This window comes from Puntigrus tetrazona, chromosome 15, assembly GCF_018831695.1.
Source record: "Puntigrus tetrazona isolate hp1 chromosome 15, ASM1883169v1, whole genome shotgun sequence".
NCBI lineage: Eukaryota > Metazoa > Chordata > Actinopteri > Cypriniformes > Cyprinidae > Puntigrus > Puntigrus tetrazona.
The window spans coordinates 12,945,077-12,961,548 of NC_056713.1; the positions used below are offsets into that span (position 1 = coordinate 12,945,077).

General features: G+C 39.0%; 1 protein-coding gene and 1 long non-coding RNA gene across 3 annotated transcripts in view; both read left to right on the plus strand.

Annotated features, from left to right (window-relative positions):
• LOC122358384 lies at nt 1-10,731 on the plus strand. Its single transcript, XR_006252599.1, has 3 exons — nt 1-297; nt 9,604-9,681; nt 10,634-10,731. It is a non-coding gene; the product is annotated as an uncharacterized LOC122358384 (long non-coding RNA).
• Nucleotides 10,732-12,020: 1,289 nt separating this feature from the next.
• grik4 (glutamate receptor, ionotropic, kainate 4) overlaps nt 12,021-16,472 on the plus strand; it is a 262,123-nt gene continuing 257,671 nt past the window's right edge. For both annotated transcript variants that reach the window (XM_043259848.1, XM_043259849.1), the window contains exon 1: nt 12,021-13,077. The gene's annotated coding sequence lies outside the window, so the exon portion shown is untranslated. The remainder of the gene's footprint in view (nt 13,078-16,472) is intronic.

Consider the following 16,472-nt stretch of genomic DNA (forward strand, 5'->3'; position numbering starts at 1 on the left):
CTCGATTACATCACAATCTACATTCGCATTCAAATAATCCTGGTATTATTGTGCTCAGCCATCTTATTTTGTCTTCCGTTTTTTTGCTGCAGCTCTATAACCTGTTGAAAATGAGCTGGTCAAATGGATACACTTACTGTAGCGTTGTAGTCTGAGAAGTAACGTTAGATGTCTTGACATGTTATCGTTTTAAAACAAGCGGCCCATTCGTAAGTTCGTAAGACGTTACCTTCATGCTGTCTAAATATAAACAGAAGACGAGTACTGCACTGGAAAGGGTTGGAGCTGCATAGAAAGGTAAGAATAAATGTCTCTTCTTCCTTTCAATCTGTTTGTGTTTCCTTCACTTGCCTGTTTGACATTTTCCAATCAAACGCTCCATGGTTTTTCTGTATGATTGTGAGGCGCCATTAGCCGTCTGTTGCTAAGCATCTAACGTTAGTGGTAATGTCATGGCATTTGTGTCATGGTATTTAATCGATTCTCATTTTTACAGCACGATATTGATTTAAGTCCCGATATGACATCTTAAATATGTCAATATAACAGCTTGTAAAAAAAAAATGGTCACATAACGTTACATTTACCTCAGAAAAACAAATACGGTGGCTTTAGTCAACTAGAAAAATGAAGAGAATTTAGGCTATGCACCATATAATCTTTTTTTCACTGTTAACTTGTAAATGTAAAGTTTGTTTAAATAAGTCCGTCGTGTATTACCAGAGCCACCAATTAAATGTTTATATTTCAAAGAAAACATTTGGAGATTGAACATGTACTATTATAACTTAAACTTACACCTAGATCAGTACAAAACATCGACTTGTTTTTCCTTCTGCCAAAAACTGAGATAAAAATAAAGGTGCTTCACGATGCCATAAGAACCTTTTTGTCTAAATGGTTCCATAAAGAATCTTTAACATCTGCTTAAAAATTCTGTTCAATAGAATGTTTCTTTGTGGCGAAAGAAGTTTCTTCAGATCATAAAAATCCAAGAAAGAGACGGTTCTTTAAAGAACCTTTAACTTTTGGCTCCTTGTTGAACCAAAAAGGGTTCTTCTATGGCATCGTTGAGTAGAATCTTTTAAGTACCTTTTATTTTTAAGAGTCTGATGTTCTGCAGGCGCACATATATTATGTGTGGATTTAGTCAGTTAATTCGTTGCAGTGGGCGTACATCCTCACAGCCACTTTCTGGCTGACATATTGTGCTACCCATATTTTAACACATTTATTAAGGTACATAATCATAGTTATTTTCCACTTGACATGATGCGAGGCCCATATTTTTTATATAAAAAGTAAATCGCACTAACAAAAAAGCACATTTATAGGCAAGCGTGACAGTTAAAGTCACCCTGAGTGATTTTCAGAATAGCAGGCCGTGACACAAACAAATATGCATGTTTGACATGAATTTGGATTTTTTGATACTAAAACAATTCCGCTTAAAGGCTTGATTCCTCTATTTAATGTGAATGAGCCATTTACTGTCTTTTGAGACGCCCGAGTTTGACAGAGAGAGTTTTTCCCAGTACAGTGAAGACAATAAGCCAGGCTATTAGAAAACTCTCAAGCTTATTATCACGTAATGTGGAAGCAAAGAGAGAAGCAAGGAGAGGTTACGAGTCCCCCGTAGGATGCTAGTGTTTGATTATGACCTCACTTCCACCCCTCGGTGAGTAATGAACCTCTCCACTCATATTGACTCGTCTAAATGGAACGTTACCCCTCGGCATTTTGTCTCACTGGAACAGCACTCAGCTGCTTTTAATTACATAGGTGAACAAACCTGGCTTAATATAGAACGAATTAACACGCCCCCACCAAATTATTATTCAGACCACTCAGGGAAGAACACATGAGTTTGGTGTGAATGACATCCGTGCTATGGGAGATTGGATGAATTGAAAAAGTCATGCAAGAATTATTTTTCCAGTCGTCATCAGATTTGCGTCAAGTTTATGAATTCATTTTAGCAGAGTTCAGCTTTAGAAGTTTAATGCTGACGAGGGGAAATACTACAAGGTCAATTGTGAAAGGTCAATGAGATGAGGGTTTTGTCCCTAGTTGTCTGAATTGCGAGATGTTAGCTCAGAATTTTGAGAAAAGAAGGCAGTTGCGAGACATGAAAGAGAAAAGTGTAGAGAAAGTGGCGCCGTTTACTGAGAATGTTTTTTAGAAGAAAAAAAAAGTCTGAATTGTGTTATTAAAAACATTATTAACTTGAAATGCAAGAATTTAAGTCAGAACTGTGCTATAAATCACAATTCTGAGAAAGTTGCGTGAATTTCAAGACAGACGCTTGCAAGTGACTGAGGCCTTGCAATATATGCATTTGGAATTGCAAGTAATAAAGTCAGATAAGGGAGATTGTGTTTTGATTACATTTAGGTTTTTCTCTAAGCTTTAGCATATACTGTGATACAAAAAATTTTACAAGTGTCATAGAATGTGAATGTTCCTATCCTAAATGACCAATTTATGTGTGATTAAGTCGCATTAAGTCCTCAAAAACGAGACTGACAACCGTATTCTGCTGCTGTGTGAACGAGGCCTCTAATGCAGAACTATGGCAAATGTGCAAAGCAATCGATCAGCGCTGACAACAGACTACCACTGAGTAAAGGCTGGTGGAGTCTCTGTACGATATGCTTCACGGCCCCTCTCCTCCCACTCTCATTGTGTTCGTGTCTCCGTGTCCTGTCCACAGGGAGTGCGCAGCTCAGCTCAAGTTCATACGGATGGTGCCCCATAAATTTTAGCAGCCCTTTCTCCTGTAGGGTGCCAACAACATTGATGCACTTATCGAGCTGTTGGTTGAGATGGAGTTGAAGGCGGGAGGGGGTTTAACCACTGTCTCATTACCATGGTGAGCAATCCGACACGTCTGCTTCATCATCCTGGGCCCCCTGTGTGAAGCGTTCATCTGAGAGATACGGATGCCAGGAATGACCCCGGTATGTTCAGGGGCCTGGTGCCCTTTCTTTGGCCGCAAAGCAATGAGATAAATGAATGACACTTCCATCATCTTCTATGACACTATCGGATGCCTTAAGCCCTGTTTAATTATGATGGAGACAGGGCCTGGGTGCTTTGAGCGTGACATCAGAGAAGATGAAATGAGTCATTCTAACCTTGCACTTGATAAGGTCCCATGCAGCAAGAAAATTCTGGTCATGATTTGGCACTTTACTGGGTTATGGATTACTGCGGACCACTTACAGTTTATTCACTGACCGCCGATACAAAATTGGAAAGCATTTGTGAAAATCGTAAGCTTCAAACAGACTGCAACAAAATTTTCAGAAGTCAGGGTGCATAGGATTTTATCACTCAGCCATAAAACTAAATGATGTTTACAAGGTACTGAGTTGGGTGTAATCGTAAATTTTGTGAAAGTGTGTGTTGTTAGTGGCATCATACAGGGTTTTGAGTTTTGTGCGTGTGCGTGCATATGTATTGTAAAAAAAAAAAAAAAAGTTAAAAAAAGGACAAAATTCACCCTAAAAACTGGCAAGCTGAGATCGGGTGGCCAGAATGGTACCGTAAAAAATTTGGTAACAGAAGAAAAAAAAATTCTAAAAAACTGGCAAGCTGAGGTTTTAAGATAACATTAAATGTAAAGTTATCTCATTGACTGATTAACTGATATAATGTTTATACACCAACCTGATGATGTACTGAAATCTGTTTAGCCCCGCTGTAATACGCCGATGACCACCAAAAGCAGGTCACGTGATGAATCAAAGCTCAAATCGCAAGCAGTTTTTCCTCAAGCTTAAAAGGTAACACATGAAGCTTGTCTTTACAAACAAACATGATGTACACGATTGGTAAGAAAAAAAACGAAGACGAAGCCAAAGACAACACTGTAAACATTTGTAGATCGCTATAGTTGTGCACACGAAATCTTTTGCGTTTAAATGTCAATATGTGGAATATGTGCACGTCACAGGTGGGAAATTATGCTGGACAGTGTTTTAAAAGGACAATATTGCGGTACTCCTCAAAAAGTAACTAACTGTTTACTTTTTATTGAAAGTAAAGTTTTTAATATAAAAATGTATATTCGTTGGCTTAAAATTACCAATACTTTCTCATTGTTTTAGTATTTTTTGTACGTCTAATTGATAATGCTCTCGTCATTTTGTTTCACCATTTACCCACCCTAAATGCCACGTAAAAACAAAAAGAATCGTGATTGGTCACTTCCCATGTTCCTGTTTAAGCAAGTAATTTTTGACCAGAATTAGCTTCGCTATAAACCAAACCGCGCACCAAGCGTGTTATCAAGGATGTGATTTAGCGCAGCCTGGCCAAAAGGTGAGGTCCTTGATATGAAGTTGGCATATGAAACACATGTTCCCGCCGCTCTTTATCCATTTGAAAAGCATGCCTAGCGGTGAGATAACAGGAGGTGGAATGAATGGTTCTTTGGGAACGTTGAATTGTTTGTAGGTGACAAAAAAGGTCAGGTGATTTAATCTATCTGAAACACTGTCACAGCATTCTGATCAATACTCTCTCATGCTAATGTCAGCGTGAGGAGACAATCCTCGCTACGAGTACCAGGTGGATAACAAAAGCCTGACTGGAATTAAAATGACTTTTGTGTTGTTGTCCGTTACCTTTTGCAGGTCAAACTCAATACGGAGCCCTTCTAAAGAGGCAGTCAGACATCCTGCTGTCCACTTTAATGCATCTGATAGCCTCCTGGCTTCTGCAGGAAAAGGGCACCCGTTTGCCGGTATTGCCATTCTTCCGACGGCCCTCGCCGCCGCTGAAAAGTTCAATGCTCCTTTTACCTACAATAATGAAAGGTTTGAGAGACGCAGAAACGAACAGCTTCCGCACGTGCTGCAATCTAGTTTTATCTTTTAATTCTGTGAATACTGTTGTCTCATTACAATTGCTCAAAATGCTAAATTCAATCCTCTCGGTGAGAAAAAGGCCAGTTGACTCTGGCCAGCCCTTTATAACGTTAAAGTTTTGACTGACACTTAAAGCTAATCGCGTGTAGACCTTGAGTACACCGACATGCACGATAAATGGAGGCGAAAAAAAAAAACCTTTCCGAAGAGTGAAGATAATCACAAAATGACGGTCGGGGATTTAACAAAGATCTTAATCAAATTAATTACATGATAGGTTGATTAATTAATCAGATTAACTGCATGATGCCACTGGTTTGGCGAGGTAAGTCGTGATTACGCGTGTAACACATTATTACAGTTCATTGTACTAATTCAACAAAAAAAAATATGGCCCTTGGGGATGCAATCCGTAGTTTCGGATATGTGGACAGATGGAAGGCTTTTTGTTTATGCTCATTTTGTTTTCCTCAACATATCACCCGTGAGACTCGGTTATTGTAAGTAGAGCTTGGTACGTGTAAACAAAGATATAGTCTGCTTATACAATATTAATATCTGTTTAAGAGGGGTGAATTCGCCACCAAAGGCCAGAGAGTTCAAGTGAGGGCATTTTTACCGAATACAATGTTGGTCCTATTTATGCTTAGTCACTGTGCGTCTTGCGCTTTAAATGGATACATTTCAACATTTCGTATATAATCCATGTTTTAAGCGCTATACGCCGTGCTGCGCACGCTAGTGGTTTTTGGATGAACTATTCCTAATTTAATCTGATTGCGTAATTGTTCTGAACCCCGTTCGTATATCATCAGAGAGTGAATGGCAGTTTTGTTAAACGAACATGGGTCTCGGTTTTATGGCTTCAGAACACTAGGCTTTCTGTGGTTGGGTATTGGGAGAATGCCAGAGCCGTTACGCAGCTGTCTGTCTGAGAGAGGAGAGGAATCTATACTTCTGGCTGACACAAACACAACAGCACAGCAGTGCATTCGGGCCCAGGAGATCGGCTGATTCATAACTAATGAATATTTTCCAAACCTGCTCAGGTTGCACATTACGCTTCAGGAGCCACCGAACCAGCTCTGGGTAGCCCCTCGTGAAATCGACGCTTATTTTTGAGTTTTTTTTTTTAATTTTTGGAATGGATTTAAATATTGTGAACCGCGTTAAGCTGAGCTGAGAGTACTACAATTTAATTGGCAGCTAAAAGGCTTATTGGCAAATCACAAAGACTCACAATACTAAGCTCAGAAGTCTGCTCACAGCAAATGGTCTCTTGTCGAATGTGCTTGTTTGTTGTGGCGCAATTGCCCCGGTCCGTGAAATATAATATATTACCGTCGTCAAGGGATAATAAACTGCCAATGACATGTATGTTGCAAACACTGCTACATTCATTTTCACACAAACAAATCTAAAGTGTTGAAGTGAGAAGCTATAAGGTTTATGTGTGTTTTTTGTTTTCATCTCTGCCGCCTTTCTCTGTGGTGTTGAACGCACTTATTGTGTGTATTATAACGCATTTTTATTCTCACTTACGCACAACATTTAAGTGGAGGTCCGCAAGGTTTTACAAACGTAAACAACTTTAAATGTAGTCAAGCCAGAAGACTTGAAATAGGTAAACAAATCCTTTGGACATGGTGTCATAAAACAGTTTTGTGATAATATGCGTGTTCATGTATTCACAATGGAATTTCATATAGTAAATTGCTAACTATTCGACAATATATATACCATGGGATAAAAAAAGGTAATTGTGACAGTTTATATTAACAAATCTCACAAATCAGATTATTTTTTATTTTTTATCCGAATTTTGAAACACACAATTCTGTGAAAATTGTATATTTTCTAATATAAAATTGTACATTCACATACATACAACTTTTCTTTCGCTTAATTATGAATTTAAAGAAGACGTGTTATGCCCCTTTTTACAATATCCACTATAAATCTCTGGTGTCCCCAGAATGTGTCTGTGAAGTTTCAGCTCAAAATGCTTTACAGATGATTTATTATATATATTGTGAAAATGCCTATTTTGAGTGAAAGCAGAAACAGGCTGATTTTCGCGCCTGTCTTTTCAAAATATAAATGAGCTGCTACTACCCACCCCCTTTTCCAGAATAAATGCTTTTTGTACTTATTTCTCACATTTCTGAGAAATAAGTGAATTGTGAGATTAAAGCCGAAAACACTTACATGATTGTCAGCCTGATTATGATTGAAATTCCATTTTTTCGTCATTGTCATTAACATTTTATTATATTATACAAATTTTTTCCCTATTTTTTTTAATACCATGGAGGAAACACGCTTCTATTAAGCAGTATTATTTGCTTAATTCAATAAAATATGTATTGTTAACACGTTATAATAACTGCACACTATGAACCATTAGTGAAGCATTAGTCAAGTCTTTTTAAAGCAAATATTCTTCATAAAGCATTGTCCCATCATTTAATAGTCAGTAGTAGGCAGTTTATAAATGCAGCTATGAATGTTTTGCACTTGAGCATATGCACTTATTGTCATACTTTAGTAACAATGAATTTATAATTTACAAATGATTACGTTCTTTACCAAACCAGTTATTTAGAGGTTCATAAGATCAATTAGAAAGTGTAAGCAAACGATTAATAAAGCATTTAAATGTACATTTGTCAGTCTTATTATTTAGACACATGATGATAGTTTAATGCTTTATTAACACGTTCCTGCTGCAGTTCATCATTAAGTCAGACATTTAGTAGTTGCCAGCCGTCTGCTCTTGTGAGCTCATCTAAAGTGATGACTATTTAATCCTTGTAAAGCATTTATAAAAAGAGGTTTAAAGACTCCTTTATCTTCTAAACAGAAAAGTTTGGAACACGACACGGATGCAGAATGCAGAAATATTTTTTTTTATATATATAATTTCATAGAAAACACTTTAAAGTGTGCACCTGCATTTTTTTGCATTCATTTTGTGGAGGTTTGTAACCCTCTGTGTTGTATTTGTACTTTTAGGAAGAGCTTTATAATAGATATGCTTATAAATCAAGAACAATGCATTTATAGCTGTGCAAACTTACTAAAGCTTACTAATGATTATTAACTTTGGGGCAATTACTATTTACTAATGCTTACCTAATGATTCATGGCGTGCGGTTACTATTAAGTGCTACCTATATATTTACTTAATAAGAACCCTTTCTGTCAATTCTGTAACTTTTTTTGATATCTTTAATCGCATATAGGCTAAGGTTAGTTTAAATTCTGCATACTCACTTGTTGAATGCGATGAAGGTGATTATTACAAGACTCTTCCTATAATCAACGATTCGTTTATTGTACTCGCCCACCCTGGAGACACTGCTATTCTGAACGTATGCTTCAGCAGCCATTGATGTCAACAAAAAAATGATGTTCCATCAGGTACACCATCTCCCGGGCCGGGATCAGTTCCCTCAATCAATAGTACCAGTGTTCTCTGCACAGGGACTAAGATAAACAACTCGTCCTCATGTTAGATGGTCCGCAAAAGCAGTCCTGGCAGAGACTTTTATGAGCGCAAACATCATAATGCAGTCTCAAAACACTTCCCCCGACAAGGACAACCATGACTGATTTCCAACTCGCAAGAATCCTTTTCAGTAGCAGAAGTGTCACCTCTCTTTTGTCCAATTCGTTTCTCATTTCAGCCGCATTTGCGCGTGCTGCACTGCATCTTGTCCGCTAACGGTAGAACATTGTCGAAACGTGGGGATCATTTACGACTAACGCTCTGCAGCCTAATGCGCGTCTGCATTTCACCCCAATGCATCATTTCTTTAAACGGAGCTCTTGATTGATGGCCCGCGCCATTCCAGGCACCATCCTGTCTGTAATAATGCATCACCTGTTGCGCTCTGGTTTGCAGTTTCTATTTGAAATTATTCTGTGATAATGAAGTGCAAATGCCCTTGGTTCTGGCGTGAGATTGAACCGCCTCAGTGTAACAACCTTTCTACGGGCAAATCATCTCCTTGGCCCTTCGAGTTAATAAATCCAGGTGCTATGAAAAGAAAAGGCCGCCATCAGATCGCCTTTCGCCGTTGATGATGGATGAAATTTCGCGGCGACCCCTAAATCCTCACTGTGTTTGATAAAACAAGAAGTATCTGTGCTTTATAGATGATAAGACGGGAAATGATATCCATCACCCCAGGAACAGACGTCTGTTTACCACCACTAATTTCTCTCAGCATAAACTCGCGTAGCCTGTAATGGAAACTCTGTGACTTAAGAAGTAAATTTAATGATCGCATCCAAAGCCGGGGGACTCCGAACGATGCCTCATATATATTTAGATTTCGTGGAAAAAGCATAGTGCATAAAGATAAAGGTACAACAGACACGCTCGGAAAATATGACATTTCAGATTTCATTTCAGCTTAACGCAGAACAAACCCGTGCACGTTCGAAATACAGACTCCACAGAACAAAAGCACTGGATGATAACTTTCAAACTTGGCTCACTTAGATATGCGTAACGCGAATGTTAAATCATTGGCACGGATCACACAGTCACAATTGATTTGAGGTTAAAAGTGCCATTACAGCTTTGAAGATTAAATGTCTGTTCTATCTGTTCTTTTTCTGACAAGGTGAGTATATGCCTTTATGAAAGATAAAGTGGATGTGCATTTGTAAATTTCATTATACTTGCTAGTCGTCGTCGTTTTTTTTTTTTTTTTTTTAGATGTCAGAGGTTTTCTATGTGAGGAAGGCTCACGAAGAGTCCCACTGGGTGAAGGCCTTTGATGGCATGTACTAGAGAGTAAGTAGCCCCACACAGAACCGGAATTAAAATAAAAGTAAAATGACTTATTGGTAGCTGAAAGCATTATTAAATGCTAAATATGTCATTAATAAACAAGGAGGTGCTGATATGTTGAATTTTTTTCAAACTCTGCTGATGGGACAGTAATATGACATTGTTTTTACTAGTTGTAGTATGAAATAAACATGAATGAACATATATATGTATATATATATATATATATATATATATATATATATATATATATGTGTGTATGTACATTTATGTATAGGTGTATGTATATACACACATTCATATATATATATGTGGTCTGTGTATTTATTATGTATGTGTGTGTGTATATATATATATATATATATATATATATATATATATATATATATATATATATATATATATATATATATATATATATATATATATATGTATGTACATTTATGTATAGGTGTATGTATATACACACATTCATATATATATATGTGGTCTGTGTATTTATTATGTATGTGTGTGTGTGTATATATATATATATATATATATATATATATATATATATATATATATATATATATATACATTAATATTTAAAACTTTGACTGCCAACCAACATTCTAAAAAAACCAAACATACAATCATGACTATGTGTGAAGGTAAAAAATAAAAAACAATAATGTTAATCAAAATGTTAATCATTTATTAATTAAATGTTAATCAAATATTTTATTTTATGAACATAAAATATTTTATACATTTTTTTTCCCATGGGCACACTTATTTGACTCAGACTCAGTTTTTTTCCAGTCATGGGTTTAGCAGAGCCTCCCGCTGCCCCTCTCCTCACCCGTTCTCTGGGAGTTCAAAGTGTGCACCTCTATTGGAATGACAGGTTGCGTGATTGGTGTGTGTTTGAGGGAAAAGGTCACATAGCTTGACATCTGTTCTTATTATCCAGCAGCGTAAATCGACTCTGGGACCAAATGTCAGGAAAACGTGGATTAGATCCAGCTAAGATGGTAAAGGGCTCTGCAAGAACTAAGTCTTCATTAAAGCTACATCATAAAAAGCAGATTTGTTGTCTCTCTCTTTGCACCGAATCACAGATGCGTATCTCCTAACTACAATAATACGTCCCTTTAGCCTAAATCTAGCTCTCGGTCCGTGGAGATTTGTCCTCACTTAGCAGAGCTACAGCCTTGCTGATTCATAGGCAGTTCTACGGGGATGCTGACACACAAACTATTGAACACCTGCACCGCTCACCGACTCAAGGTTTAGAAAATGCATTAAATTTTAAATACATCATTAAGGGTGGTGGGACAAATGAAAGGCCTCATTAATTATTGTCTGCAAAAAACTTGCATGGTCTGTAGATGTGTTGTTTGTTGTTATTAACAATGATTAATCATTTCCGCAGCTCACGTGAGGGTAAGATTAGAATTTATTTGAGTCCAGTGCACAATATTTAACCGTTTCAAGAGGCAATTGTATGGAGAAGCACAGATGGGACAAGAAAGAGTGCCTTTGATCTCATGTTAATGTGGGAGTTTCCTTTTTGGGCAGCAAATGAGTAAATGAAAAAGCTCTCATCTTCTGCGCCCCTCATCTGGTGGTGTGTGTTTGTGTGTGTGTGTGTGTTTGCTGATGCTGACAACCTGTTTCCTGAGAAATGAATTTCTACTCACACTCGCGTGAATCACTTTGGTATATTGTTATTCATCCGTGACGATTCTGATTGGACTGAGTAAAATCTGATACGTTTAGAAGTCCGCGTGGAGCATGGGAAGATGTGATTCACGAATTGCTCATTGGCAACAAACAGAGGGCACTTATGTCTAATGCAGACGATCAGAGCACGTTATGTACACCTGATGAGAAATACGGGGGATGTTCGGCTCATACATAAGGAAGAGAGTAGGCTAGAGAACGCTGCTTTCACTGAGGAGGCTGCTTCTGTGCCGCATGCACGGGAAGCGACGGCCAGTTAATGCAAGATTGGATTCATTTACAAATGAATGAAAAAAAAAAAACCCCACACGATTTATGATGCTCGGTTAGCGCCTAACGCTGCTACAAACGAAACACAGCCTACCGCGCAGACAGTGAAGTTCGGTTCCCGAACCAACGACTCCTATGAGTCGGTTCTTTTAAGAGAACCATTACCACAGTGCGAACAAGGTATTTGTGAGCCGGTTCTTTTGAACGCATATCCAAATCCCTACAAGTGTAGTCCGTTTTCACAAACGAATGATTCTTTTAAAAAATCGTTTTTTTTTAGAAACGTACTCCTGCAATATTTCCCCGAACCGAAAACGACTCTTACCAGTCAGATGTTTGTTGAATCAAAAGACGCATGCTTCGATCGGAGCGTTTACTAAATTTACTTGATAATTTGGTCATGTCCGACTCGAAATGCTCACTCAGGTTATGTATTTTATTTACGGCTCGAGATTTAAATCGTTTAAGTCGCTGAATGGTTATTTGCCCGACAGCTTATTTGCGATTAAACTTACATTTGACGCCCCATTTCTGTTCGGATCGTTCTAAATACAAATTATTCGATCTCGCGGCGTCTAAAAAGTCCTTAAAGCTTCCGGACAAGTATTTGTTTTGCCGAAATCCGAATCCTTCGACGCGTTTCTTCCGCAAAAGTACTAAAAGGGCCGTTAATGGAATCGCCGAGGCGACGGGAAGCGTTAAGAGGAATCGGAATCGTTCACGTTTTCGTTTCCTATCCCTGCATTCGGTCCAACTTGCATTCCCGTCGTTTGCCATAAATCCCAGGAAGCCGCAGACGCACTGAGCGGAGTGAGATCGTGAGTCTAGAGAAGAGAGCAGCGTGAAGGAGCGAGAGCTGTATCAGTGCAGGTCCTGAAGCGCCAGAGAGAACAGAGCTAGCGGGCTCTTATCGCTCGCGTTTAAATCCGTTATTTAAAGGGACTCGTTTCTGGAAAGCGCAAGAAGGAAAGTGAAGAAAAGAGAGCAAAAGAAGACCGCCGACCGATGTTTGACTTAATTTGACACGAGAGAGGATATCTGTTTCGTTTATTTCTCACTGGGATGCGGATTTTTCCCCTTCTTTTCTTGACAGCGCGCGTCTGCCCCGCATCGCCCGCGTCGCACGGATATACACGGAGAACAAATTAAGATGAAGTGGCCTTCGAAAGTAGTTTTTGACGGCGCTAGGGTTTTATTTTTTCTTTAGTCGCGTTCAACAGCGTTGCGCCGGGCGCGAGGGAACGGCGGGAATTGACAGGGCACGCGCGCAGCGCTCATAAAACAACGGCTGACCGTTAAAAGCTCACGTCAAGCCAAATAAAACACCAGCGGAAGAAACAACGCCGTTGATTTTGTTGTACGGAAAACGCGGGGGCATACAAACGACGGGCTTTAAAACAGGTAAGACGATTCGCGTCGCTGCTTCGTGCAGTTACGGTCTATTCTGCGTTGAGTTTATTCAACATGTGATGGATTGGGTTGCATGGGAAATTGCTGTGGATCGCGAGACTTTAACGCTGTGTTTGGATTTACGTCGTTTTAATAATCCGCACACTGCATATACAACACCGAAGCGACGTGCGGGTCGGCCGTACGCTAAACTTGAATACCGTTATGCACAATTGTAAACCTTTTAGTAGGCTTGTGTCACGGATGCATTCGAAAGTAAATCGGCACATTTTCTCCCAAATGGCCTGCGTTAGTCACAGCAACAATTGATAGTCAGTGAACACTGCATGATTTGCATGACAATTGGATCGTTCTTTGAAATAATTTATTTAAGTGGTGCTAGTTTATTCGTAACGAGCACGTGAGAGTTACTGTGGCGTGTTCTGGTGTACTACCGCACATATTTATGGGAAAGGAATGATTGGGAATATGCATGTGATGTAAGAAACTTCATTGCTGGGCTCTGCGTTGGCTCCAAACCGCATTCAAAGTCGAATATCGCGTGCTCGCTTATTAAAGTGACCTTAAACCGGTCACGGTGGTGTGTTTTAGAGGTGTTGTGTGCGCACGAGGCACGCGTTATAACGCGTTAGGCTGTGCAACATGTGTGTCTTAAAACTTTGCAGCATCTGGTTCGGGTTTTGAGCGGAATTGCGATTTTTGAGTGATTTGAAATCAAGCTTTGTAGTATTGAGATTAGCCTAAGGAAAGCCAGGTTGCGTTGAGGGCTTCTGGCTGAAAATGAGGGTGAAATGGGTGTCATCTTTGCACCCCCTGGTGGATAATGGCAAGCGAGTGCTGGGGGGGAAAAAAAGAGTCGTTTTCTGTTTTAATGTCACAGTCATTATTTGCTTTCAGTGTGTGTGAGCTTACTCATACAGTGTTGCCGTTTTGTTATAAAAAGCGGTCAGATTCTTATGTAAAACCCTAACATTCATGAGTGCTTAGTGATAAGTGGTGTAAGGGCGAATACTGTAATGTCAACGCAATGCTTCTTTTATACCCATGAGGACTTTCCTCCATTCTCCTAAATGCTACAAACTTGCTCTCAACGACTAGAATCCATTGAATTCTTGAACATAAAGGACTTTATGTCAGTTGCATTGTTACGCCAGTAGGTGGCGACAAGCGAGCGTATTTTGAGTTCGAACGAGTCATGGAATCGTTCACTCAACAGATTCGGTTAAAAAAAGGCTTGAAATGAAATTGCTTGTGTATAAATCTGATATGCGACCACGGAAAGCGAGTTTTTATTTGTGTAACGGTCACCTTCTCGCGTTATTTTGCTCACGCGCGCAGTGATATCTCTTTAATGAAACCCTTGATCCTACACAAAGTCAGCAGACCTTCTTTATGTGCAGAGTAGGTGTGAGGATCACATAAGAGCGCCCTTTCTGTGGCAAAACGGCTTTTCGGTTAGTGACGCGCTCACGGATGGGAATCTGTGAGTTATTTTCTGCGCATTTTCTGTGCTGAGTGAAAGCAGAAATTAGACAACGTTTAATAAATACTCAGGGGAAGGAATATTGACAGGATTGATTGATTATCAGGCAGTTAAACTCTGCGGAGAGCGTTCACCGTCGGCCTGCTCATGGGGAACATTTAATGTATGTCTGGTAGACGCGGATGCTGTTGGTAACATGCTCTGTAAACGGAAAATCACCACGCACGCTCGCTTCTCACTTTTTCCGTCATAATAAGTCTTTGTTACGGTATATAAACGCTATATGTATACAGATATGCCGTTTGAACCAAATCAACCGACTGCAGGGTGATTCACAACATTACAAGCTAACTGCGATGCAAAACAACAACAACTTAATATAACTTAAACAGAACTAGCCTAATATGAATGATAATCAAAGTAAAAAAAATAATGGATAACTATGCAATTATTGACTTGCAGTACTCCACGGCAGTGGGTGCAAACAAAAAAGGTCTTTTGGCGCAGTTTGCTGATTCTTTGTTTGGTCTAAATATTTTCAGAATCTTGGGTCATGTTTTTTTTTGACCAAGAATTCCACTTTAAATCATGAATATTTAATAAATTATTTAAAATAATCCAGACTAATGGCTTCATAAAAAGTAAACACCAAGACCAGTTACCTAGCTCATAGTAGTTAGTTAAGTTATTGTTAAATCCGTTCCCTTTTGGAGAAAACAAATGGGACTTTTACGTCTTGATACTTTTGGTTTCCCCCTTCACAAACCAAGCCCAAGGTTGTGCCATTATATATCAGCATGGTCAAACACCCAAAATTGTATTAAAATGTATTGGTGATATATAAAGTATAATGTAAAATGTGAATTTTTTTTTTAGTGCGGTGCTCTGCTGTATTTCAATGGAACAAAGACATACACTTTATCTCATTTATTATTTACTGGCATATTTATTTTACATGTAATAAAGTCTGCAAAGTAAAGTCTGCTGCAGGCATATGCATGCTTGAATGAGTTTCTAGAAGGCTTCCTTTATCGTCTTGCTGCAGAATTGCTTGTATATGTATTTTTTTTTTACTGGCTGGTGAAATGAAATATCAGCGCTGGAGTTTTGCCTTATTTAATGCACGAAACAGTACTATACCAGTGGCATAGGTTTGGGGCAGGACTACATGTTGGTCCAAACAATGGAAGGCTGTTTGGAAAGTTCTTATTGCGATTCTGTTCCTTGCAGCCAATGGTGCCCGAGTCACTTACAGCAGCTTTAAAGGTACAGTAATGATTTCATTGTTATCACCAGTGTGTAATTATTGCTAAAGGTGGCTAAGGCGAGTGTTTCTTGGCCTGGTACTGCTGATTTGCATTTGTTTTCACAGAAAGCCTTGTCCCAGTAGACCGAATGTGTCCAGAAACTGAACAAACATGATTAAAAGGGCACACAAAGGCCCACACAAAGTTGGAGTACGAGTGCCTGGCGGGTAGCGAATATGTATATGCACCTGACAGAAAACAGAGTAAGATGCATGATCTCATTGGATGCCTGATCATTTGATGGATAGGTCACGGAGAAGCACAACTCTCTGTTGTAGTGAAGGTTAACCAACATGGTGTGACAATTTGTCAGCATCCATGAGGTCGGTCTCCACAGAATTGAGACAAGGGCATCATTCAGCACTTTCTGTGTTGAGGGCCACTCACAGGACATTTGCCAATCTGTGCAACACCCATGAGACCAGCCCTTCACAAACTCAACACTCAGCCCATTTTGCTAGCTAATGAAAACCCTTTTTGCACAATTATTGATTGAAAAACAGTAGTGATGCTAACCAACATGCTTCTGTGTTGTCTAGAATATTTGCTATAGGGATGCACAATACCTTTTTGGTTATTAAATAATATTATAGTTT